This window comes from Ursus arctos, unplaced genomic scaffold, assembly GCF_023065955.2.
Source record: "Ursus arctos isolate Adak ecotype North America unplaced genomic scaffold, UrsArc2.0 scaffold_22, whole genome shotgun sequence".
Taxonomy (NCBI): domain Eukaryota; kingdom Metazoa; phylum Chordata; class Mammalia; order Carnivora; family Ursidae; genus Ursus; species Ursus arctos.
Window position 1 is genome coordinate 46,843,313 of NW_026622897.1, and position 24,861 is coordinate 46,868,173.

The following is a 24,861-nucleotide window of genomic DNA, read 5'->3' on the forward strand; positions in this document are numbered from 1 at the left end:
AGTCAAAAAGACATTGAGGGGGGCGCCTGGGTGGCACAGCGGTTAGGCGTCTGCCTTCGGCTCAGGGCGTGATCCTGGCATTCTGGGATCAAGCCCCACATCGGGCTCCTCTGCTGGGAGCCTGCTTCTTCCTCTCCCACTCCCCCTGCCTGTGTTCCTTATCTGCCTGGCTGTCTCTCTGTCAAATAAATAAATAAAATCTTAAAAAAAAAAAAAAGACATTGAGGAAGTAGGTCCCATGTAAGTCTTCTGTTTCAATTCTCAGAACACCATGAACTTTTGACTTTTGTTAATTGCAACTTGAGCACCTCCTGGAACAGAGTCTTCTACTTTGGACTGAAAGAGATACACTGTGACACCTGTTCACTAAGAAGCCAATTGCGTATTAGTCAGTTGAAATTCTACTGACACCAATCAAAATTTTTTCAAAACAAGTTATATAACCCTTTTATGTATTTTTTTTTCTTTCTAAGTTGTGCTCCCTGCTTACAATTCAGAGCACATTTTCAACTTTGTCAACTCTGTTTCTCCCAGATTACAATCCCTAAAACCCAAAATAATGCTTTTGATTGCTTTACAGTCTCTTCTTGATCAACATTACTTGGCAGAGTCATCAGGATCCAAGTGCCTTAAGTTCATCACTGGCATTGCTGTGGGTTTGAGTTAAGATGTCTACAAGAGTCCATTGCTTTTTGTCATCTCCTGGGTGGCTTATGGTCATGGTGGTAAATCCTCTTGGTTTTGAACCTCCCACCTTGGCTGAGGTTCAGGACTTTATTTGGATGTCTTCTTTTGCTAGCTTTTGTCCTCACTCATTTCTGAGGGGACAATTCCATCTTCACTCATTTTGAGAGGAAGAGTTGGGTTTCAGATTCTTGGTGACTACTCAACTATGGGAAATAATTCTTCTAAGGGGGTTTCTGATAATCAGCCTCTTCTGGAACTCCTGCAGGATTTATTTTTAAGGAATATGACCCTTCTGGCTCTAAAATTTTACCCTATTGGACTGATATTACCCAGGATGATTTAAAACTTAATAGGTCAAAATGGAGCACTTTTGATATCCCAAAATTGGACTACTTAGCACACAACTGGAAAAGTGTTATAAAACCAAACAAAATGAATGTGTTGCCCATTTTATTTGGTACCTGGGTCATTCCAAATGTATTCAGGACTCTAAAATCACCTTTTTACAAAATACCACTTCTAAGTTAATTGAGGTGAACAAACAGTTGAAGGAAGACCCTCTTCCATCTTCTGGGATTCATTAACGATAATTTTCATAGATTAAGATTTTTTTTTTAAAGAAGAATGCTGATTTGTCATTCTCACATGTCAATAAGACTTCTTGTATAAGTGTCAAGATGGATCCTCTTGTACTAAAATCCATGCTAGGGCAAACAGGAAAATAAAGGATATTTAGTTTATGAAAATGCCTTCTCTTTCTCTCTCTCTCCTTACAAACACACACACACACACACAGACACACACACACACACACACACACACACACACACACACACACACACACACTGTGTTTCAAACTCTGATGTATTAGCCACAGAAATAGTTTCTGGCATATGGCCAGGGCTTAAAAGACTTTGTTCAAGAAGAAAAACACTTCTTTGGCAATAAGCAAATCTAAATTTTTACATACTCAACTTCTCTCTAGAGAATCAGTGTTGGTAGGTGGTATACTGAATTATGTATTACAAGCATATGCTTGTATTTCCCACACCTGCTAATGTGGGGAGATCTAGGGACAAGAAAATCAAGAAGTTTCAGGAAGAGACATATGTAACATTGGCAAACATAACCTAAGAATCATGATGAACATAATTTTTGTAAATGATAAAACATTGTTTTGTAATTGTGATTATAATACACATGAGAGTACAACTATTCAGACACAATAGAAAGAAGATTTCCCAAAAAATTCAGACAGGTCTGGTATAACATGAGATAGTTCTGATTAAATTTTTACCTTTCAGAGGGACTGTTATATATACCAGAATCTTACCTCTAATATTCAGGAAGGGCTTTTTCAGTGTATACCTGTATAAATAAAGCTTGGAGAAGTTCCCAAATTAGGGTTTTATAAAGATAACTGGTAGATATACTAGGAGTAGCTGAACCCCCCAAATGAAGAAATGGGTACAATTCATTATGCATGTATCATACAACAAAATACAAGATGTATGGTGGGTTCTGAAATGAGCCTCACCTTCTTCCCAGGAAGAGCTAATAATTTTTAACTATTGGTGTAGATAATCTCTGTGAGAGTGCATTCTTCATCTTTTTCTGGCCACTTTATGCACTTCTTTTGTGAAGTAAACTCTGGAATGTCTTTTTTTTTCAGGATTCTTAGTGTTCTGTCTCCACCTATGTGCTTTATCTGTCAGCAGTTGCTACAGAAGACACAATCATAAATCTCAGTAGATTCAAAAATAAACATTTTATTCTTGTACATTTTAGGGTCAGCTGAAGGAGCTCAGTAAATTCTTATCATTGGTTTGTTAGGATTTTTCATCCATAAATATGCGCTCAAAACCCAAACCTACCTCTTCACTTGTTAATGGAACTAGCTGGATGGTTCTGCAGCTCTTTGTTCTCTCTTATCCCTATATTTGTGTCTATAGCCTTCCTCTTTATTACTCTGTCTGCCACTAGCTAATAAGCATTGTGACAGCATGAATGACTTTTCAATACTTTCCCTCTTTCTCTCACTTTACTTCCATCGGGTTCAAGAGAAGAACTAATATTTATCCTCAGCAATCACAAGGTAAAATAATCATTGGTTTACCTATATATTATTTTCTTTGGACATTGAACTCCTTTGTAGCAGGTGTTACATATTAGTTACTTTGTATTATCAACTTCAGTGCCCAGGACAGTGTTTCTCAAATTTTAATATGCATCGAATCACCTGAAATGTTAAAATATAAGATCTGATTCAGTGGGTCAAAGTTTAAGCCTGATATTCTGTCTTATTTACAAGCATTCAGTTGATACTGGTACTTCTGGTGCACAGATCATAATTTGAGACACAAGGATGAAACTGTGTTTTGTAAAAAAGAAATGTGGTTCTCCTCTTTGCTAGATCACCACTCATCCCAGTATTATATTTTCTGATATGTTACTTAAATTTAAACAGATGACTTAGATCCTTGACAAAACAATTGAATACTTAATGAAAAAGAGGAAACGTGTACTAGGGTGTATGCAGAAGAGGTAAGCATAGGTCTGTCTCCTCTATGTTCTCAAATCACAAAATATAACATTCACCTTCTCTTGGTCTATTGCATTTAAAGGAGTCCTTCTAATGTAAAGTACTTACTACTCTGCCATAGTAATTTTTTAATAAATGACAAACTAACTTAGCCATCTCACCAAATTATGTAACCCAAATCAAGTTCTGCTTAACCTTAATGATATATAAAAAATATTCTTCATTGTCATATAAATTGAGTATGCTTTGCATATCTTGCATAATCTGAATAATTAATCCTCTCTCTTAGAGAATTTCTACGTTCCAGATTCATTTTTTTTCATTCAGTAATCATGATATCTCAGCTTATTTTATGCCTAAATCTATTTTTAAAAATGCCTTCTCTAGTTTCTGTTGTATTTTCTGCAGTTTTCACGTCCTTTTGTATGTGACATATCCTCAGGGTAAAGTTCAAATCAAGGTTGTCTGTAAGACGCTTTGAGTCTTTTAAGATGATACTTAAGAAGTTGTCTCAGTGAAACAAATGGTCTTTTTTTTTAAGATTTTATTTATTTGAGAGAGAGTGAGAGAGATCACAGAGGGAGGGGGGTGGGAGCAGCAGACTTGCTCCTGAGCAGAAAGCCGGATGCAGGGCTCGATCCCAGGACCCCGAGATCATGACATGAGCTAAAGGCAGACACTTAATTGACTGAACCACCCAGCTGCCCAAAACAAAATATCTTATAAAATTCTAAATGCATAATCTCAGAAGCCTAATCCCCAAAATAACTATGAGTAAATCTAGAGAGAGAGGTTTGTCTCACAAATATTATAGGCTTAGCTTTTGTTTAATGGAGTGGAATATAACCTGATGGAAAACCCACAAAAGTTTAAGGGTGTTGTGTTGGCTCAGACTATAAGGTACTAAGATAGATCAAATTGCAAGAAGGTCTTTGGACTCTCAATTTTCTGTTTGTGATGGGAATGAAGAGAAAGCTATGAAGCAGCAATTGTGGGACATTTTTTATAGTAAAAGAAGAGTATTTTAGAGGATGGAGCCAAGAACCTTGAAGAACAAGAGATCAGAGGATACCACCAGGGAGAATAACTGTCCCAAATCAAGTAATATTTCAAACTCATGGAGGAAAGTGATCCAATAATATGTGTCCAGGTAGATTTCAGAAAAATCTATGAACCAGTGATTGCTATATGCTTACTATTTCTCTCCTTTTAAATGAACTATCTGTTATCATTACCTGCCATTGTTTCACGGTAGAATGGTGATCACGTTTTCATATCTTAAATTTTTTTAAGTTTTCATTTTAATTACAGTTAGTTAAAATAAGGGGTTGTGTTAGTTTTGGGGGTACAATGTAGTGATTCACCAATTCCATGCATCACCCAGTGCTCATTACAACAAGTGTACTCCTTCATCCTCATCACCTGTTTAACCCACCCCACCTATCTCCCCTCTGGTAACCATCAGAATGTTCCCTATAGCTAAGAGTCTGTTTCTTGGTTGGGCTCTTTCTCTCTCTTTTTTCTTCCTTTGTTCATTTGTTTTGTTTCTTAAATTCCACATATGAGTGAAATCATATGGTATTTGTCTTTCTCTGACTTATTTTGCTTAGCATCATAATCTAGCTCCATCCATGTCATTACAAATGGCAACATTTCATTCCTTTTTATGGCTGAGTAATATCCCATTGTGTGTGCGTGTGTGTGTGTGTGTGTGTATGTGTGTGTGTGTGTGTAGCACTTCTTTCTTCTTTATCCATTCATCTAGCAATGGACATTTGGGCTGCTTCCATATCTTGGCTATTGTAAATAATGTGCAATAAACATAAGAGTGCATATATCCTTTTGAAATACTATCTCTGTAATCTTTGGGTGAATACCCAGGAGTGTGATTACTGGGTCATAAGGTAGTTCTATTTTTAACTTTTTGAGGAACCTCTGTACTACTTTCCACAGTGGCTGCACCAGTTTGCATTCCCACTAAAAGTGCAAGAGTGTTCACCTTTCTCCACATCCTTACCAACACCTGTTGTTTTTTGTATTGTTTATTTTAGCCATTTTGACAGGTGTGAGGTGATATCTCATTGCAGTTTTGATTTGGATTTCCCTGAGGGTAAGTAATGATGAACATCTTTTCATGTGTCTATTGCATCTGTATATCTTCTTTGGAGAAGTGTCTGTTTATGGCTTCTGCCCATTTTTTAATGGATTATTTGGGGAAGGGTGTTGGGTTTTGTAAGTTATTTACATATTTTGGATATTAATCCCTTACTGGATATGTCATTTGCAAGTTATCTCCTTCCATTCTGTAGGTTGCCTTTTAGTTTTGTTGATTGTTTCCATCTATGAGCAGAAGCTTTTTATTTTGATGTAGTCCCAGTTTATTCTTGCTTTTGTTTCACTTGCCTCAGGAGACATATCTAAAAAAAGTTGCTATGGCTGATGTCAAAGAGGTTACTGCCTGTTCTCCTTGAGGGTTTTGGTGGTTTCCTGTCTCACATTTAGGTCTTTCATCCATTTTGAGTTTATTTTTGTGTATGGTATAAGAAAGTGGTCCAGTTTCTTTCTTTTGCATGTTGTCATCCAGTTTTCCCAACAGCATTTGTTGAAGAGACTTTTTCCCATTGGATATTCTTTACTGCTTTGTTGAAGATTAATTAACCGTATAGTTGTGGGTTTATTTCTGGGTTTTCCATTCTGTTCCATTGAGCTGATCATGTTTTTAGCATATAACCTGTCTTTTTTAGCTCAAGGTCTCTGTATCAGAGGAGCTATACCCACAGGGCAGCAATAATGTGTCTTTTCTATATCTGGACTTAATTTAAAGGATTAGATCCTAGATTCCAATTCTGATGTCACCTCATAGGATTGTTGAATAAAGTATTTCTATACTACCTCACATAGAGAGGATGCTTAGCATGCAGCAGTGTGATTCCAATAATTTGTGTTTACAATGCCTCTGTACCATTAATCAAAGCCAATGGTCAGCATTTGTAAATTTAAAGTTTCAATAGGCTTTATACCTCTTTATTCCAATTTTCTTATTTAATTGATGGAAAGGCTAATACCTAGCATGTTTAGGAGATTGTATGTTATTCTGTTCCTAACAGTGTTAGTGTGTTTGATTCTTTCTTTCTTTCTTTCTTTCTTTCTTTCTTTCTTTCTTTCTTTCTTTCTTTCTTTCTTTCTTTTTCTTTTTTCTTTCTTTCTTTCTTTCTTTCTTTCTTTCTTTCTTTCTTCCTTTTTTTCTTTTCTTCTCTCTTTCATTCATTCTCCCTTCCCTTCCCTTCTCATCTACCTACCCACACTATATCAGGTTTCTCTGCATAACGATATCAGAGTTTATAAAGTTTACTTTCAAAACATGATCCACCATGTTTAACATCCTTAAATTTCAGTGATTTTTTCTTTTTTTTTAAGATTTTATTTATTTATTTGACAGAGATAGAGACAGCCAGCGAGAGGGAACACAAGCAGGGGGAGTGGGAGAGGAAGAAGCAGGCTCATAGCGGAGGAGCCTGATGTGGGGCTCGATCCCATAACACCAGGATCACGCCCTGAGCCGAAGGCAGACGCTTAACTGCTGTGCCAGCCAGGCGCCCCTCAGTGATTTTTTCAATTTTTCAAAAGTCTAGTTGAGCAAAACACAATTTTATATATATATAGCCAAAGACTAAGACCACTTACCCTTGTAATTAACATGATTTTCACAGAAAATGTGTAGCAGAATCTGCATTTCCCCACCTTATAGAGGTCTAATCTATTCTTAACCTTTCTCTAAGTGGAATAATATTGTGGATAATAGTTTCCTTCTTTAAACATGAGGGGAACAGGCATTTGTGGAGGAGCATCTGAGAAAACGTATATAGATTAGAATTTGTGAAAGAAAGTATAGATAGAATGAGCACCGTGTAGGAGGAAGCCTGAAGAGAGATCCTCATAAAGAAGAACTAGAACAAGGGACACACATATACAGTGGTGGTGAGGGAGAACCCAAACATCAGATGTTATATATGATATTAGGGGGAAATTGGAAGAAGTGATTATTTCTGCTTGTTTTTATGTCATTTGGCCATTCTAATCAGGTTGTTGATGAGAAAGAACTTAAATAAATTATATAATCATTATTAAGATAATCTCTGTGTAGAATTGTTAAAATAATTTCGGTGTACTGAAGTTGTTTAGACATTAGAAGTTTCTATTTCTGAATATTAAATATTATGTAATCCCAGCAACATGTAGATCCCAGGTATTGGACTAAATGGCACTCCTTAAAGTAGTGACTGAACAGAAATGAATGAACTAATCTCTACATGTAAAAGTCATCAAGAATAAGGTATAAATACTGCTTTTAAGGACTAAACTAGTTAAGTTGTATTGTTTATAAAATATTAATTTGTTTGACCTAAAAGAGACAGTTTAATACTTTTAATTCTACACATTAACGGCTGGGTGAATGCTGTGTAATTGTGCTTTCCTTGGGACTCGATACACCCATTTATTGTGGAAGGTAAAGGCTACTAATGAAAGCTCAGGGCAAGATATAAAATTTACAGGCCACATTCTTTTTGAGCCATGTTTCAAAAGGCTGCAAATTTTTTGCTACTGAAAGAAATGAACATTTAACATTATTGGGTTTTTACTCCCATTTCATCTAATTAATGTATTATTTTAATGAGGATTAGATGTTGATTAGATATAATGACTGCTAATGATCATATGTACTAATTTTAGACAGATGTTAAGGGATTTATTCTAAAAAATACCTCCTGTAGTAAATCTCAGGAGAAGCTAGTGAGAGAAAGTCAGATCCTTCTGCATTTACCATGGTAATGAATTAACCATGACCTGAAGAAACAAAATGATTTGGCTCACATACAGAATGGAAATAACAGGTGTTTACAGTGCTTTAAAATTTGAATGTAAAATATTTTTAGAAGTGTTGACACACTGAAGAAGATGAAGGTTTTCAGAGCAGAATGAAGAATCCTTGGATTTCTGTTATATTTGTTTTAGAGCTAGTAGTGTCTTTATAGATGGATTTGTCCAGCCTCACCCAATGAAGTTTCTAATTCATCCAAAGTCAAGTAGGATATGTAGAAATTAAATACCAGGTCTGTGTTCTCATTTTTCACATGTATGGCCCTGAAGGGTCATTTGCTTGGGGAAATTTCTTAGATATTTAATTCAACAAATTTCATTTTATTCAATTTTATGTATTATTTATGTGAATGCACAGTAGTAGGCAGGGAACCATGATCCATGTAAAGAAATTCTTTGCTACTTTAGGTATTCTAGGGATTAAAGTAGAAAACAAAATGGATGGTTTACCATCCTGAAGGGGATCAATATCAATATCTTTGGATTTGAAGTCAGTAACACATGTGATTACCTTGTAATTCTTATATTTAGGCTAGCTGTTTTAAGAAAACCTCAGATGTCCATGGTTTAACCCCTTAGGTTTAAAACTCATTCATATGGTAGTCTAGTGAGGAGTTCGGTGGGTAGCTTTCCTTATGGTGATTTATAGTTTCAGGTATCTTCTATGTTCTGGGTTTGTTAATCTCCTAGGGGTTCAGAGTCCTCCACTGAATTAAATGTTGATTACATATAATACAGCTAGTGAATTGGAGAGTCACAGAAAGGTTTTAAGGACCATGGTCAATTAGTAGTACCCCTCACTTCCTTCCACATTTCATTGGCTGGCATTTGGTCACATGGTCCCACTTAACTAAAAAGCAGGATAAGAAATGTAACCCATTCTTTTGATCATGAAAAAATAGATAGAATTTTACATGTTTTCCATAACTTCTTTGTCCACTTTTTAAAAAAAATTAACAATCTCCCAGATTTCTCATGTTTCTATGACAACAGACTGTTAAGTTAATAATGTATTACTACTCATATTTTGATTAGTTCAACAGGAAATAGGGATTTTCCTCAGGATAAGAAAGGACATATATTAATTTTTTTGTCATGAAATTTTTTTGTGTGCAGTAAGAAAAGTGGTTCAGAAGTCTCAGGAGTTTAGCTTTGATTTCAGTTTTAACTCTTCCTAGCTGTGTGACTCAGCCCAATCACATCACCCCAAGTAAACATAATAATACCAGACTTATCAACCAGACTGTTTGATAATTTTTAAACTTCCAGTAGGCTTTATTTTTAGAATAGTTTTAGGCTCACAAAAAAATTTGAGAATAAAGTACAGTGAGTTCCTGTATATACGCTGATACTTCTCCTTTACCTGCCCCACCATAAACACAGCCTCCCCAACTATCAACATCTCCTACCAGAATGGAACATTTGTTATAATAGATAAACCCACACTGACATGTCATGATCACCTAAAGTCCATAGTTTGGTTTTGTTCATTTTGTAATATGCATTTAAATTTCTTCTGTCTTTTCATGGGTTGCTAGGTCATTTCTTTTTAGTGCTGAATAATATTCCATCTACCACAGTTTATTTATTCATTCATCCACTACGGGACATCTTGATTGCTTCCAGGTTTTGACAATTGTGACTAAAGCTACTATAAACATGCATGTGGAGGTTTCGGTGTAGACATGTTTTCAACTTTTTTGAGAAAATGCCAAGCAGGGTGATTGCTGGATTATATAGTAAGATTATATTTTGTTTCGCAAGAAACTGTCAAATTGTCTTCCAATGTGTTGTACCATTTTGCATTCCCAACAATAACAACTGTCAGTTTTTTATAGACAAACTTTGTTTTATTGTTATTTATTCACTTTATTGCACTTTGCCAGTGTTGAGTTTTTTCACAAATTGAAGGTTTGTGCCGACCCTGCATCAAGCAAGTCTCTTGGCACATTCCTCCCACAGCATTTATTCAATTAGTATCGCCATGTCACACTTTGGTAATTCTTGTAAAATCTCAAAATTTTTCATTATTATTATATTTGTTATGGTGGTTCATGACCAGTGATCTGTGATGTTACTATTGTAATTGCTTGGGGGTGCCACAAACCGTGCCCAAATAGGACAGTGAAGTTAACTAATAAATGTGTGTATTCAGACTGCTCTACCAATTGGCCCTTCTCCTTCTTTTCCCCTCTAATCAAGGCACCCTATTCTCTGAGACATAACCATGTTGAAATTAGACTAATTAATAACCCTACAATGGTCTCTAAGTGTTTCAGTAAAAGGAAAAGTTTATTTCTCACTTTATTTTATTTTTTCTCCCAAGTTTTTATTTAAATTCCAGTTAGTTAACATACAGTGTAATATTGGTTTCAGGTGTAGGATTTAATGATTCTTCACTTACATACAACACCCAGTGCTCATCACAAGTGCCATCTTTTATACCCACCTCCCATTTAACCCATTCCCCCACCTACTTCCCCTCCAGCAAATCTCAGTTTGTTCTCTATGGTTAAAAGCCTGTTTTATGGTTTACCTCTCCTTTCCCCCACTGTGTTCATATGTTATATTTCTTAAATTCTACATGAATGAAATCATATGGTATTTTCTTTCTCTGACTGACTTACTTCACTTAGCATAATACTCTCTAGCTCCTTCCAAGTCATTGTAAATGGCAAGATTTCATTCTTTTAAGATATATTTATTTATTTTAGAGAGGGGGGAGGGGCAGAGGGAGAATCTTAAGTGGATTTCACACTGAATGAGGAGTCCAACGCAGCTAAAATGAAGAGTTGGATGCTTAACCAACTGTGCTACCCAGGTGCCCCACCTTTTTAAAAAAAGGTTTATTTATTTATTTGAGAGACAGAGAGAAGATTTTGTTCTTTTTATGACTGAGTAATATTCCATTGTATATATATACCACCTCTTCTTTATCCATTCATCAATCAATGAACATTTGGGCTCTTTCCATAATTTGGCTATTGTTGATAATGGTGCTATAAACATTGGGGTGCATGTGCCCCTTTCAATCAGTATTCTTGTATCTTTTGGGTAAATACCTAGTAGTGCAATTGCTGGATGGTAGGGCAATTCTATTTTTAACTTTTTGAGGAAACTCCATACTGTTTTCCAGAGTGGCTGCACCAGTTTGCATTTCCACCAAAAGTGTAAGAGGGTTCCCCTTTCTCTGCATCCTTGCCAGCACCCGTTGTTTCCTGTGTTGTTAATTTTAGCCATTCTGACAAATGTGAGGTGGTATCTCATTATGGTTTTGATTTGTATCTCCCTTATGATAAGTGATATTGAGCATCTGTTCTTGCGTCTGTTGGCCCTCTGGATGTCTTCTTTGGAAAAATATCTGTTCATGTCTTCTGCCCATTTCTAACTGGATTATTTGGGTTTTGGGGGGGTGTTAGTTTGATAATTTCTTTATAGATTTTGAATACTAACACTTTATCAGATATGTCATTTGAAAAAATCTTCTCTCATTCTGAAGGCTGTCTTTTAGTTTTGTTAATTGTTTCCTTTGTTGTGCAGAAGCTTTTTATCGTGATGAAGTCCTAGTAGTTTATTTTTGCTTGTCTCCCTTGTCTCAAGAGACATATCTAGAAAGAAGTTGCTATGGCCAATGCCAAAGAGGTTACTGGCTGTGTTCTTCTCGAGGGTTTTGGTTGTTTCCTGTCTCACATTTAGGTCTTTCAGCCATTTTGAATTTATTTTTTTTTATGGTGAAATAGTAGTCCAGTTTCATTCTTCTGCATGTGGCTGTCCAGTTTTCCCAACACCATTTGTTGAAGAGAGTGTTGTATAGTCTTTCCTGCTTTGAAGAAGATCAGTTGACTGTATAGTTGTAGGTCCAATTCTTGGTTTTCTATTATGTTCCATTGATCTATGTGTCTGTTTTTGTGCCAGTATCATACTGTCCTGATGACTACAACTTTGTAACATAGATTGAAGTCTGAAATTGTGGTACTTCCAGCTTTACTTTTCTTTTTCAAGATCGCTTTGGCTATTGGTGGTCTTTTGTGTTTATATTTCTTAATTTAAATCAAAAACTAAAAATGATTAAGTAAGGAATGCATGTCAAAAGCCAAGAGAGACTAAAAGCAAGGCTTCTTGTACCAAACAGTTAGCTAAGTTGTGGGGTTGCAAAGGAAGGGTTCTTGGAGGACATTAAAAGCACTACTCCCATGAATACATTAATGATGAGAAAGTGAAACAGCCTCATTGGTGATAAGGAAAATGTGTGAGTGGTCTGGATAGAAGATCAAACCAGCCACAATATTTCCTTAAACTTAAGTTTAATCCATACCAAGGCCCTAAATCTCTTTAATTCCATGAAGACTGAGAGAGGTGAGGAAACTGCAGAAGAATAGTTTGAAGCTAGTAGAGATTGGTTCATGAGGTTTAAGGAGAAAAGATCTCTGTAACATCAAAGTGCAAGGTGAAGCAGTAAGTCTTGATATAGAAACTGCAGAAAGTTATCGAGAAGATCTAGCTAGGTTAATTAATAAAGGTGGCTACACTCAACAGAAGATTTTCAGTGTAGATTAAATAGCCTTATATTGGAAGAAGATACCATCTAGGACTTTCATAGCTAGAGAGGAAAAGTCAGTGCCTGGCTTCACAGCTTCAAAGCATAGGCTGACTCTTTTATTAGGGGCTAATGCAGCTGTAGACTTTAAGTTGAAGCCAATTCTTTTTAACCATTCCAGAAATCCTGGAGCACATAATAATTATGCTAAATCTACTCTATGTGTGCTCTATAAATGGGACAAGAAAACCTGGTTGATAACACATCCATTTACAATGTGTTTTCCTGATTACTTTAAGCCCACAGTTGAGACCTACTACTCTGAAAAAAAATTCTTTCAAAATATTACTGTTCATTCACAATACACCTGGTCACTCAAGAACTCTGTTGGAGATGCACAATGAGATGGATGTTTTCATGGCTGCTATCACAAAGCCCATCCTGCAGCTCATGGATCAAGGAGTCATTTTGAATTTAAAGTCTTTTTTTTTTTTAAAGATTTTATTTATTTATTCGACAGAGATAGAGACAGCCAGCGAGAGAGGGAACACAAGCAGGGGGAGTGGGAGAGGAAGAAGCAGGCTCATAGCGGAGAAGCCTGATGTGGGGCTCGATCCCAGAACTCCGGGATCACGCCCTGAGCCGAAGGCAGAAACTTAACCGCTGTGCCACCCAGGCGCCCCGTTGAATTTAAAGTCTTATAACTTAAGAATTACATTTTGTAAGGCTATAGCTTCCATATATAATGATTCTTCTGGTGGATCTGGGCAAAGTCAATTGAAAACCTTCTAGAAAGGGTTCCCCATTCTAGATGTCAGTAAGAACATTTGTGATTTCTGGGAAAAGGTCAAAATATCAACATCAATAGAAATTTGTAATAAATGGATTCTAACCACATAGATGACTTTGAGGGGTTCAAGACTTAAGTGGAGGAAATAACTGCAGATGTTATAGAGCAAATGTGGTAGAAATAGTGAGAAACTACAATAAAAGTGGAGCCTGAAGATGTGACTGAATTGCCACAATCTTATGATAAAACCTGAACAGATGAGGAGTTTTTTCTTATGGATGAACAAAGGAATTGGTTTCTTGAGATGGAAACTTCTCTTGGAGAATGTGCTATGAAGCCTGTTGAAATGATGCAAAGAATTTATATTATATAAACTTAGTTGATAAAACAATGGCAGGGTTTGAGAGGACTGACTTCAATGGTATCAAATAGCATAATGTGCTACCAAGAAATCATTCTTGAAAGGAAGTGTCAATAAATGCAGCAAACTTTATTATTTACTTATTTTAAGAAGTTGCCGCAGCCACCCTAACCTTCAGCAACCATCACCCTGATCAGTTAGTAGCCATCAGCATTGAGCCATGACCTTTCACCAGCAAAAAGATTATGACTCACTGAAAGCTTAGTTGATGGTTAGCATTTTTAGAAATAAAGTATTTATTAATTTAATTTTATACATTTTTAAAATATAGTGCTGTTGCATACTGAATAGACTACAGCATAGTGTAAACAAAAGTTTTATATGTACTGAGAAACCAAAAAATTCTTTTAACTCTCACTATTGTGATATTTGCTTTATTGTGATGGTCTGGAGCCAAACCCACAATATTTTTGAGGTACGACCCTATTTTGTTTTAAGCAGTGATAATTTTCTGATGTCATCTGGCCATTGTTTACATTAGTCTGCATTATGTCCCTGCCTTAGACCACTTACACTTGAGTTCACTATTGCCTGGGATGTTCGTTTCCCTAGATCCTTACAGATCTGTTTCCTTCTTGAAGTTTGAGCTTTAGCTCAAACCCACTTTTTTCCAAGAGGTTTTTTCTGAAAATCTTTCTGATCTATTACCCCTCCTGTCCCTTTTACTCCTGGTGATGACACTCTGTATATTTTCTTTAAGGCAGTTATCAATGAATACTAACAATGTCCACTAGAATGCAAGTTTTATAATAGGAACTCTGTCTTGCTCTATGACACATATGTGGTGAATTCATTGAAAGACTAGAACACACACGGCCATAACTATGTATTAGTAAAAATATTTGTTTGATCTTGGGCAAATTTTGTTTCATCTCTAGACATTCTGAATTTCTAGAGAACATTTCAGAGTCCTTTCTAAACGTAAGGTGGTCCTTCTGCTTCTTGTAGGTTCTCATGGACCACCTTGAGAAGGTAAGGCCTTTTGTTATATGGTTCATTTAAGAATTATGGGCTTAAGTAGCAGCCTACTGAAGAATTCTGCAATGAACCTCTTACTAATTGTGTGATTTGGGCTTTATGTGGGCTTCACCTGAGCAGTGGACAAACCAAGAGCATTTGCTTAAAGGGAGGGAAGTGCAACTAGGTGGTATGTTTTCCATATTCTCTGTCATTTTTATTTTGATCAATTGGGGTTCACAATTATTTTTTGGAACATTTGGTTTCAGGTGATGTACTCTTGCTGCTTATCATCTAATTTTCAAATTAGAATATAACTTTTCTCTATGTAGAGTATTTTAAAGCAGTTTATCATAAAAAAAAACTTGTGAAGGCATGATGCAGGCTATCCAAAGGGCAAAGCACTGCATAAAACAATTTGAAAATAAGTATATATCAGAGAAAAAAAATAGAGATCATTTAAAGATTTTAAAATTTAGAGGGTAGGGCATTAGAATTAATGCCCAATGTGATGTAATTGAAAAGCCTTGCATCCTTAGTATAAACTGAATAGTGTAACCTTCTAGTTTTCTGTTCTTGAATCTTATGCATGCTTGACTTAGAATAAAGAAATTTATTTTTAGAGAGATGATAACTTACATTTACCAAGCACCTTTACTCAATTCATCTCATACAATTATTCAGATTAGTTTTATCAGTGAACTCTTACTAGACCTATTCTATGGAGAGTCTGAAAAATGTTGAGTAATTTGTCCAAGTTCACATATCTATTAAATGAGAAATCTAGTACTCAAGCACAAGTCCATCTGACAAAAAGCCTGTGGTTCTTCCATTCTTTCACTATCTATACATGTCTTGTACATTGTCTCCTGACATGTGAGGTGAATTTATTTCCTTTATTTTGTATTTGTGACTCTTGGGGCTCAGAGATAAAGTAGATACTTTAAAGTTACATTTAAACATAAAAGATTCAGGGTTGATTAAAATCCATGTCTTTTGGTTCCAAATTTCAGAATATTTTAGTGTAGGTTTATTTCAGGTCAGATTCCAAAGAAATAAGTATTGTTAATTCATGTGTCTGTTAATTCATGTGAAGACCAGAACTGAGTCTTTATTTCAGTTAATAGTTTCTGTAGGATTTTTCCATATTATTCTAAAATAGTTTCAAGTACTTTTCTACAAAAATTACACATTAAGAATAACACATTGTGGGGCGCCTGGGTGGCACAGCGGTTAAGTGTCTGCCTTCGGCTCAGGGCGTGATCCCAGTGTTGTGGGATCGAGCCCCACATCAGGCTCCTCTGTTATGGGCCTGCTTCTTCCTCTCCCACTCCCCCTGCTTGTGTTCCCTCTCTCGCTGGCTGTCTCTATCTCTGTCAAATAAATAAATAAAATCTTTAAAAAAAAAAAGAATAACACATTGTACATTAAGAAAAAACGTATTTCTAGACTCCTCATCTCCACAGATTCTTCTTCAGTAGTTGTGAATTGAGGCCCATCAATATGCATATTCAACAAGCAGATGCTTTTGATATAAGAGGTCTGCACAGGAAACAGGAAAGCACTATTATTTTAGTGTTTACTGTATTATACCATGGATTTTATTCCATAATTCATGTTCACTTGAATCTCTTATTCCATAAGTCAACTCATATTCACAGTCCTACAAAATCATGGTGGACAGTGAAGTTGATAAAATACTTCCCTTACATTTATAGATAATGTTACAATGAACGGGAAATCTTTTCTGTTACAATGTTGAATAATCATGTTAGGCAACATCCAAAAGGGAGGGATTCCTAGGGCAAAAGTCTTTTGCATTGTGTTTACTCTTAATCATTTTAAGTCACTTTTTCAATTTCTGGTTTCTCAGACAGATTACATCAAACTCATTCCAGATTTATCCTACTGGCTGGTCAGCAGCAGCATCTCCTTATAATTGGTCTCTTTATAGGTCTCCAATTTTACTTTGACACAGATAGTTATCTATAACAGGGGTGTTGGACCTTGAAATGTTTGCTTAATCCAAAAAAATAACTAAAAAAAGAAATAGAAAAAGAGTACAGAATGTCAGTGTCTTTTGTTTCTTCCTGACTGAAAACACTGAAGACTTTTTGTTTGTTCGTTTGTTTTGTTTTTGGTAGTTTAATTCTGGAATTAAAATCAATTAAAATAAATGAGCAAGTTACAATACATTTCAAATTGAACATTGTTTATAACACCCACAAGGCTATAATTAGGATATCAAGAATTCTGCTACTTATTCCTTCATGCATTCCTCTAATGGATATTTATTTAATACTCACAATATTAGGTACTAGACTAGACAAATAAGGCAGAATGGTTTCTTCTTCCACAACATTTGTAATCTAATGAAGAACATTGGTACTAAACAAGTACTTACAAAGTGTGCAAGGAAGGGTGTTACAGAATAACTGGCATGGCATGCATCTCATTGGTCCTAAGCATCCTCTCACATGAAGCAATGGGTGAGCTGATGCCTAAAGAACTGGGGGGAAATTGCCCAGGCAGAGTATGAAGGTGCAGTTGACCTAAAGAACAACTTTAACAGAGTTTAAGAGAAAAAACGGTCTGCTCTGTCTGGAAGGGGGCTCAGAGCTGTCAGATGACTTGTGCATGGCCACATACTGGTGGTGGAAGGATAAATTTAATGCCAAGTCAAAACATAATGGCTTCTGAAATGCTACTCAGAGGCCAGTGGGGACTAATAATCAAATACCACTTGACCCAGGGAACAAACCTCTAAGAAGGAACTGTGTTTTTTAACTTGAGTCTGTGGAGTGCCAGCCCAAACTATCAGGTTAATAGCTATAACTCTCAATTGTAATTATCCACATTTGGGTAATTCTATGCTGTCTGCCTTCTACTTTTGAACCTAAGATTTTTCTTCTGAGACATATTTTTTTAAGATTTTATTTATTTATTTGAGAGAGAGAGTGAGTGAGAGAGAGCATGAGCAGGAAGAGGGGCAGAGGGAGAGGAAGAATCAGACTCCCTGCTGAGCAATGCCAGACTCCATCCCAGGAACCTAGGATCATGGCCTGAGCCAGAGGCAGACACCTAACCGACTGAGCCACCCAGGTGCCCCTCTTCTGTGATATTAAACACAGTTTGCCTGTTAAAGGTAATTCAGTTTCTCACAAAAATGCTTCCTTTTATTGTTCAATAAATATTGTGCTTGATTTCCTCCTTTCACTTTAGAGAACATATATTTTTTTTAGGCATTTCAGTGTTCATTTGCTTTTCTGATTCCTTTGTTATGCACTACCAGGAGTATAGTTGCTTCCTTGAAGAGATGGCTTCATACCTCCTGGATCAGGCAAGTATTTTTATGTCTTCTTTCTATCAATATAAACAATTTGGTTTGGGGGCACCTGGGTGGCTCAGTTGGTTAAGCATCTGCCTTTGACTCAGGTCATGATCCTGGAGTCCTGGGATCCAGCCCCACATCGGGCTTTCTGCTCCACGGGGAGCCTGCTTCTCCTTCTCCCTCTGCCTGCCGCTCCCCCTGCTTGTGTGCATGCTCTCTCTCTCTCTCTCTGTCAAATAAATAAATAAAATCTTTAAAAAAAAGTTTGATTTAAAAATAAAATACAAAGGCCATGAGTCCATATGAGGTACAATGATTTACCAATTAAGATTATAAAATGAATATGTAGAGAGGAACTACTCAAACTTGTTTGTTGTCGACAAAGTGTATTTGAAGATTCTTTATAGTGTCCAGGCACCATCTTTTCCTATTCAGGTCTAGAAACCATCTCTTTTTGTTCTTTATTGTCAAATGTGCTTTCCCTGGCTAATTTTATAACTCCTACAATAAGAAAAATATAGCAGTGTTGTCATTACTCACAATGCCATGGCTCTTAAGAACTTATTTACTTAAAATAACATAGATCTACTTGGCTATTCAGTCCCCTAATTTCACTTATTTAATGCTGTTTACACCATTATTCATGATGCTGCATCATCCAACACATTCATTATTTACAGTACTACTGCTTATGAATTCTGACTGCCAGTGGCTCTCAGAAGTTACTGCTGTGCCTTATTGATGATGACCACAAGGGCAAGTCTTACCCAGAGTATGCAGTACATGTGACTAGTAATTAGTTTTCTGATTGTGGTATACTAACGTTTAGTATTTTTTTTAATTTTAATTTTTTGGTGACGGACATAAAGGAGGGCACATGATGGAATGAGCACTAGGTATTATATAAGACTGGTGAATCACAGAACTCTACCTCTGAAAGTAATAATACACTATATGTTAATTAATTGAACTTAAATTTAAAAAAAAGATATGCAAATAGTTTAAAAATGTCTAAACAAACAAACAAATAAATAAATAAAAGTGGTCTAAAGATTTGATTAAAAGACAGATCGTCAGACTGGGTGGCAATGCAAAATTCAACTAAAAAATAAGTTAATAAATTAATTAACACACAAGAAAGGTAAAAAGGCAAATTCACAAACATTCATCCAAAGGAAAAAATATGAAGAAAAAAAGAAAAATAAATAAAATAAATTCAATTTAGTTAACATATAGTATATTATTGGTTTCAGGGGTAGAATTTATTTTTTATTTTTTTTATAATAATTTTTTATTGTATTATGTTAGTCACCATACAGTATATCCTTAGTTTTTGATATAATGTTCCATGATTCATTATTTGCATATAACATCTGGTGCACCATGCAATACGTGCCCTCCTTAATACCCATCACCGGCCTATCCCAGTCCCTTACCCCCCTCCCCTCTAAAGCCCTCAGTTTGTTTCCCAGAGTCCATAGTCTCTCATGGTTCATTCTCCTTTCTGTTTACCCCCCCCCTTTCTTCTTCCCTTCCTTTTCCTACCAATCTCCCTGCTATTCCTTATGGTCCATAAATGAGTGAAACCATATGATAATTGTCTTTCTCTGCTTGACTTATTTCACTTAGCATAATCTCCTCCAGTCCTGTTCACGTTGCTGTAAATGTTGGATAATCGTTCTTTTTGATGGCTGAGTAACATTCCATTGTATATATGGTCCACATCTTCTTAATCCAGTTATCTGTTGAAGGGCATCTCGGCTCCTTCCACAATTTAGCTATTGTGGACAATGCTGCTATGAACATTGGGGTGCATATGCCCTTCTCTTCACTACATCTGTGTCTTTGGGGTAAATACCAGTAGTCCAATTGCTGGATCATAGGGTAGCTCTATTTTTAACTTTTTAAGGGACCTCCACACTGTTTTCCAAAGTGGCTGTACCAATTTGCATTCCCACCAACAGTGTAAGAGGGATCCCCTTTCTCCACATCCTCTCCAATTGCAAATGACACTACAGATAAAAGACTGGTATCCAAGATCTACAAAGAACTTCTCAAACTCAATACATGAGAAACAAATAATCAAATCAAAAAATGGGCAGAAGATATGAACAGACACTTTTCCAATGAAGACATACAAATGGCTAATGGGTAGAATTTAATGATTCATCAGTTGCATATAATTATTGCTCATTATGTCAAGTGCTCTCCTTAATGCCTATCACCCAGTTACCCCATCCCCTTATCCACCACCTCTCTAGTAACCCTGTTTGTTCCCTATATTTAAGAGTCTCTTATGTTTTGCCTCCTTCTCTGTTTTTATCTTATTTTTCCTTCCCTTCCCCAATGTTTGTAAGTTTTGTTTCTTAAATTCCACATATGAGTGAAATTGTATGGTATTTGTCTTTCTCTATTTCACCTAGCATAATACCTTAATACCTGTTAATTCTACCCACATCATTGCAAATGGCAAGATTTCATTCTTTCTGATGGCTAATATCCCATTGTATATGTATACCACATCTTCTTTATCCATTCATCTGTCAATGGACATCTGGGCTCTTTTCATATTTTGGCTATTGTTGATAGTGCTGCTGTAAACATTAAGGTGCATGTGCCTCTTCAAATCACTATTTTTGTATACTCTTGATTAAAACCAGTAGTGTAATTGCTGGATAATAGGATAATTTTAACTTTTTGAGGAACCTCCATACTGTTTTCCAGAGTGGCTGCACCAGTTTGCATTCCCACCAACAGTGTAAGAGGATTCCTTTTTTTCCACATCCTTGCCAACGTTTGTTGTTTCCTGAGTTGTTAATTTTAGCCATTCTGACCAGTGTTAGGTGGTATCTCATTGTGGTTTTGATTTGTATTTCCTTGATGCCAAATGATGTTGAAAATTTTTTCATCTGTCTGTTGGCCATTTGTATATCTTCTTGGGAAAAAAATGTCTGTTAATGTCTTCTGCCCATTTCTTGACTGGATTTTTTTTTGTTTTGTTTTTTGGGTGTTGAGATTGATAAGTTCTTTATAGATTTTGGATACTAGCTCTTTATCTGCTATGTCATTTGGGAATATCTTCTCTCATTCTGTAGGTTGCCTTTTAGTTTTGTTGATTATTTCCTTTGCTGTGCAAAAGCTTTTTATCCTGATGAAGTCCCAATACTTCATTTTTGCTTTTGTTTCCCTTACCTTTGGAGAGAGATGTGCCTAGCAAGAAGTTGTTGTGCCTGAGGTTGAAGAAGTTGCCACCTGTGTTCTCCTGTAGGATTTTGATGGATTCCTGTCTCACATTTAGGTCTTTCATCCATTTTGAATTTATTTTTGTGTATGGTGTGAGGAAGTGGTCCAGTTTTATTCTTCTGTATGTGGCTGTCCAATTTAAAGGTAGGGAAAAATCTCTCTGTCAAATAAATAAATAAAATCTTTAGAAAAGGGGGTGTGTGTGCCTGGGTGGCTCAGTCAGTTAAGCATCTGCCTTTGGCTCAGGTCATGATCCTGGGGTCCTGGGGTCAAGCCCTGCATCAGCCTCTTTGCTCTGTTGGGAGCCTGCTTCTCCCTCTCCTTCTGCCTGCCACTCTGCCTACTTTGCTCTCTCTCTCTGTCAAATAAATAAATAAAATCTTTAAAAAAAAAGACAGGGAAAAATCTTGAAATTGTGTCTCCTCTTGAACTTTGCCTTTACTGGATTCCTATATGGAATGTGGTCTTTCTTTTTTCTATTGACCATATTTCTGCATTCCACACACTAACACCTGTGGGAAGGATAGGCGAGAGTCCCATGAGAGATTAAGGAAAGTGGTCTCAATGAAGCATTTGGCAAAGCATAAGACCAACCTGAGAGAGTACCCCTTACAGAACAAATGAGAAGCAACAGAGAATATTGATTGGAAGAGCCAGTTGGCTTTGCAGAGAAGATAGGTGGAGCCACTTCCAGAATACTGTTAGAGGGTCCTGGAACCTACAGAGGGAGTGAGGACCATCCTGGGCAAGGAATGCAGACAGTAAAGGAATCATGGCCACTATCTCTTCACCCTTGGTTACTATAGACTATAGGTAATACTGCAGTCAGAACAGACTGATGAGAGAGAATCCTTGACAACAAAAGGGACTCATTAAAGTTCAAGGGCCAAGGGTAGACTATAGGATGGGGCCCAGGAATCTGCATATTTACTAAGCAGCTACTTCTGAAATAGGAGGTCTTTACACCACACATTAGAAGTACTCTTCTTTCAGTGCTTATTGTATTACGATGTATTGATTTCCTTTTTGTAATTTTCATTCTCTTGAATTTCTCATTAAATCAGTCAATTCATATTAAAAGTCCTGCATAAGGGTAGCAGACAATAAATTTGATAAAATGTTTCTGCTTACATTTATAGAAAATATTACAATGGATAGAAAATCTGGCTCTATTTTCTACTGTTGAATTTCCTTTGGTTATATCTCAAGGGAAGGGATTACTGAATCAAAAGCCTTGGGCATTATGTTGACTTGAACAATTTTGACTTGTCAGAGCTGGTGACCCTCACTCAAAAATGGTCATAGAAGGTCACAGGGAACCCAAAGGGAGAAACCTGAGACCATGTGAGTCCTGGGCTCAGGGTGTTCTATTATCAGCCCCACACAATTCCAGGGACCAAAGTAGGATCTAGAAAATTTCAAGAAAGTCCCCTCCAGAGTGTGGGGTTTACTGAGGCACAAGAAAGGCAGTATTGTCCTAGATACAAAAAATTAAAACCAGCTCTCAAAATAACTCACTTTGGGAAATTAGGTCAATTGTCTTACCTCTCTTAACTACAGGTTTCTTAAATATACAGGTAAGGAAGGAAAAAATCTCTCTCACAGAGTTTTTGAGAAGGTACCCTTTGCCTAGAATACTTTATGTATTCAAAATCATATTTTTTTCCTTCCTAAAGAGTCAAATTCTTATTTCATTTTTTGAGAGTCTTTTTCTAGTTTTTTTTTTTTTAAATAGAGGAAAAATGACCTCAAGCAAAATATTGAAGGTGAATTTTTATGCCTCTGGCTTCTTCAATTTTATCTTCTTTTTCCATAGGTTCACTGTGCTTTATGTTCTCTATCCTTTCTTTACCGAACATGTTCCTTGGGATGATTCTGAATAAGTTATTTACATACTTGTATAAAGATGTATCAATGCATTTCATCTACTGGTGATTCATTCACTATATTAAATAAATGTTTATTGAGTACTTCTTTTCCAGATATTACTGTAGACACTGGATATAAATTGACAACAAGGCTGGCTTCATGTGTCAGTGTGACCTGTGCCATCACACAGGATCCTGCTCTCAGAAGTCTACCATGCTTGGTTCAGTGCTCTATTGTCTTCATCTTGAAATCCTTAACAACTTTTGAAAAATGGACCCATGATTTCTTAATTATTTTTTAATTGAAGTATAGTTAACACACAATGTTATATTAGTTTCAGGTGTATAGTGTAGTGATTCAACAGTTACATACATCATGTGGTTCTCATCACAGTAAGTGTAGTTATCATCTGCTACCATACAACATTATTACAATCTTATGTCTGTATTTCCTATACTGTACTTTTTATCAACATGACATATTTATTTTATAACTAGAAGCTTGTACTTGTTACTCCCCTTCACCTATTCCCCCCTCCCTCAACTCTCCTCCCCTCTGGCAACCACTGGTTTGTTCTCTGTATTTATGAATATGTTTCTGGTTTTTGTTTGTTTTGTTTTTTAAATTCCACATATAAGTGAAATTGTGTGGTATTTGTCTTTCTCCATCTGAGTTATTTTAGTAAGCTTAATATCTTCAATATCCATCCATGCTGTTGTGAATGGAAAGATTTCATTTTCTATGGCTGAGTAATATTCCTTTGTGTACACACACACACACACACACACACACACACACATGCACACACACATGTGCACACACACAACACATCTTCTTTAGCCATTCATTTATCACTGGATACTTAGGTTACCACCATATCTTGGCTATTCTAAATAAGGCTGCAGTTAACATAGGGGTGCCTATATCTTTTCAAATTAGTGTTTTGCTTTCTTTGGGTTGGAATTACTGGATCATTTGGTATTTTTATTTTTAACTTTTAGAAGTTAAAAGTTACTCTTTTCCATAGTGGGTATACCAATTTACATTCTCACTAATACTATATAAGAGATTCCTTTTCTTTACATCTTCACTAGCACTGTTAAATCCTTGTCTAATACTAGCCATTCTGACTGGTGGGAGGTAATATTTCTTTGTTGTTTTGATTTGCATTTCCCTGATGATTAGTGATTCTGAGCATCTTTTCATGGGTCTCTTGGCCATCTATGTGTGTCCTCTTCGGAAAAATATCTATTCAGGCCTTTTTCCCATTTTTTAATTGCATTATCTGGGCTTTTTTTTGGTGTTAAGTTATGAGTTCTTTGTATATTTTGGATATTAACCCCTTATCAGATATATCATTTACAAATGTCTCCTCCCATTCAGTAGGTTGCTTTTTTGACTTGTTGATGGCCTCCTTCACTATGCAAAAGCTTTTTATTTTGGTGTAGTCTCAATAGATTATTTTTGTTTTTGTTTCCCTTGCCTGAGGAAGTCCTAGCTATAGCAATCAGACAAGAAAAAGAAATATAAGACAGCCAAATGGGTAGGGAAGAAGTAAAAGTCACTATTTGCAGATGACATGATACTATATGTTGAAAACCCTAAA

General features: G+C 36.1%; 1 long non-coding RNA gene across 2 annotated transcripts in view; it reads left to right on the forward strand.

The window, feature by feature from the left end:
* The first annotated feature begins 5,168 nt into the window (after positions 1-5,168).
* The window catches only part of LOC123002061 (uncharacterized), a 69,432-nt gene continuing 49,739 nt past the window's right edge, over positions 5,169-24,861 (forward strand). The window contains exon 1 of one of the 2 annotated variants that reach the window (XR_006411572.3): positions 5,169-5,339. This is a non-coding gene — a long non-coding RNA (uncharacterized LOC123002061). The remainder of the gene's footprint in view (positions 5,340-24,861) is intronic. The other variant, XR_008960982.1, reaches the window with a different exon arrangement.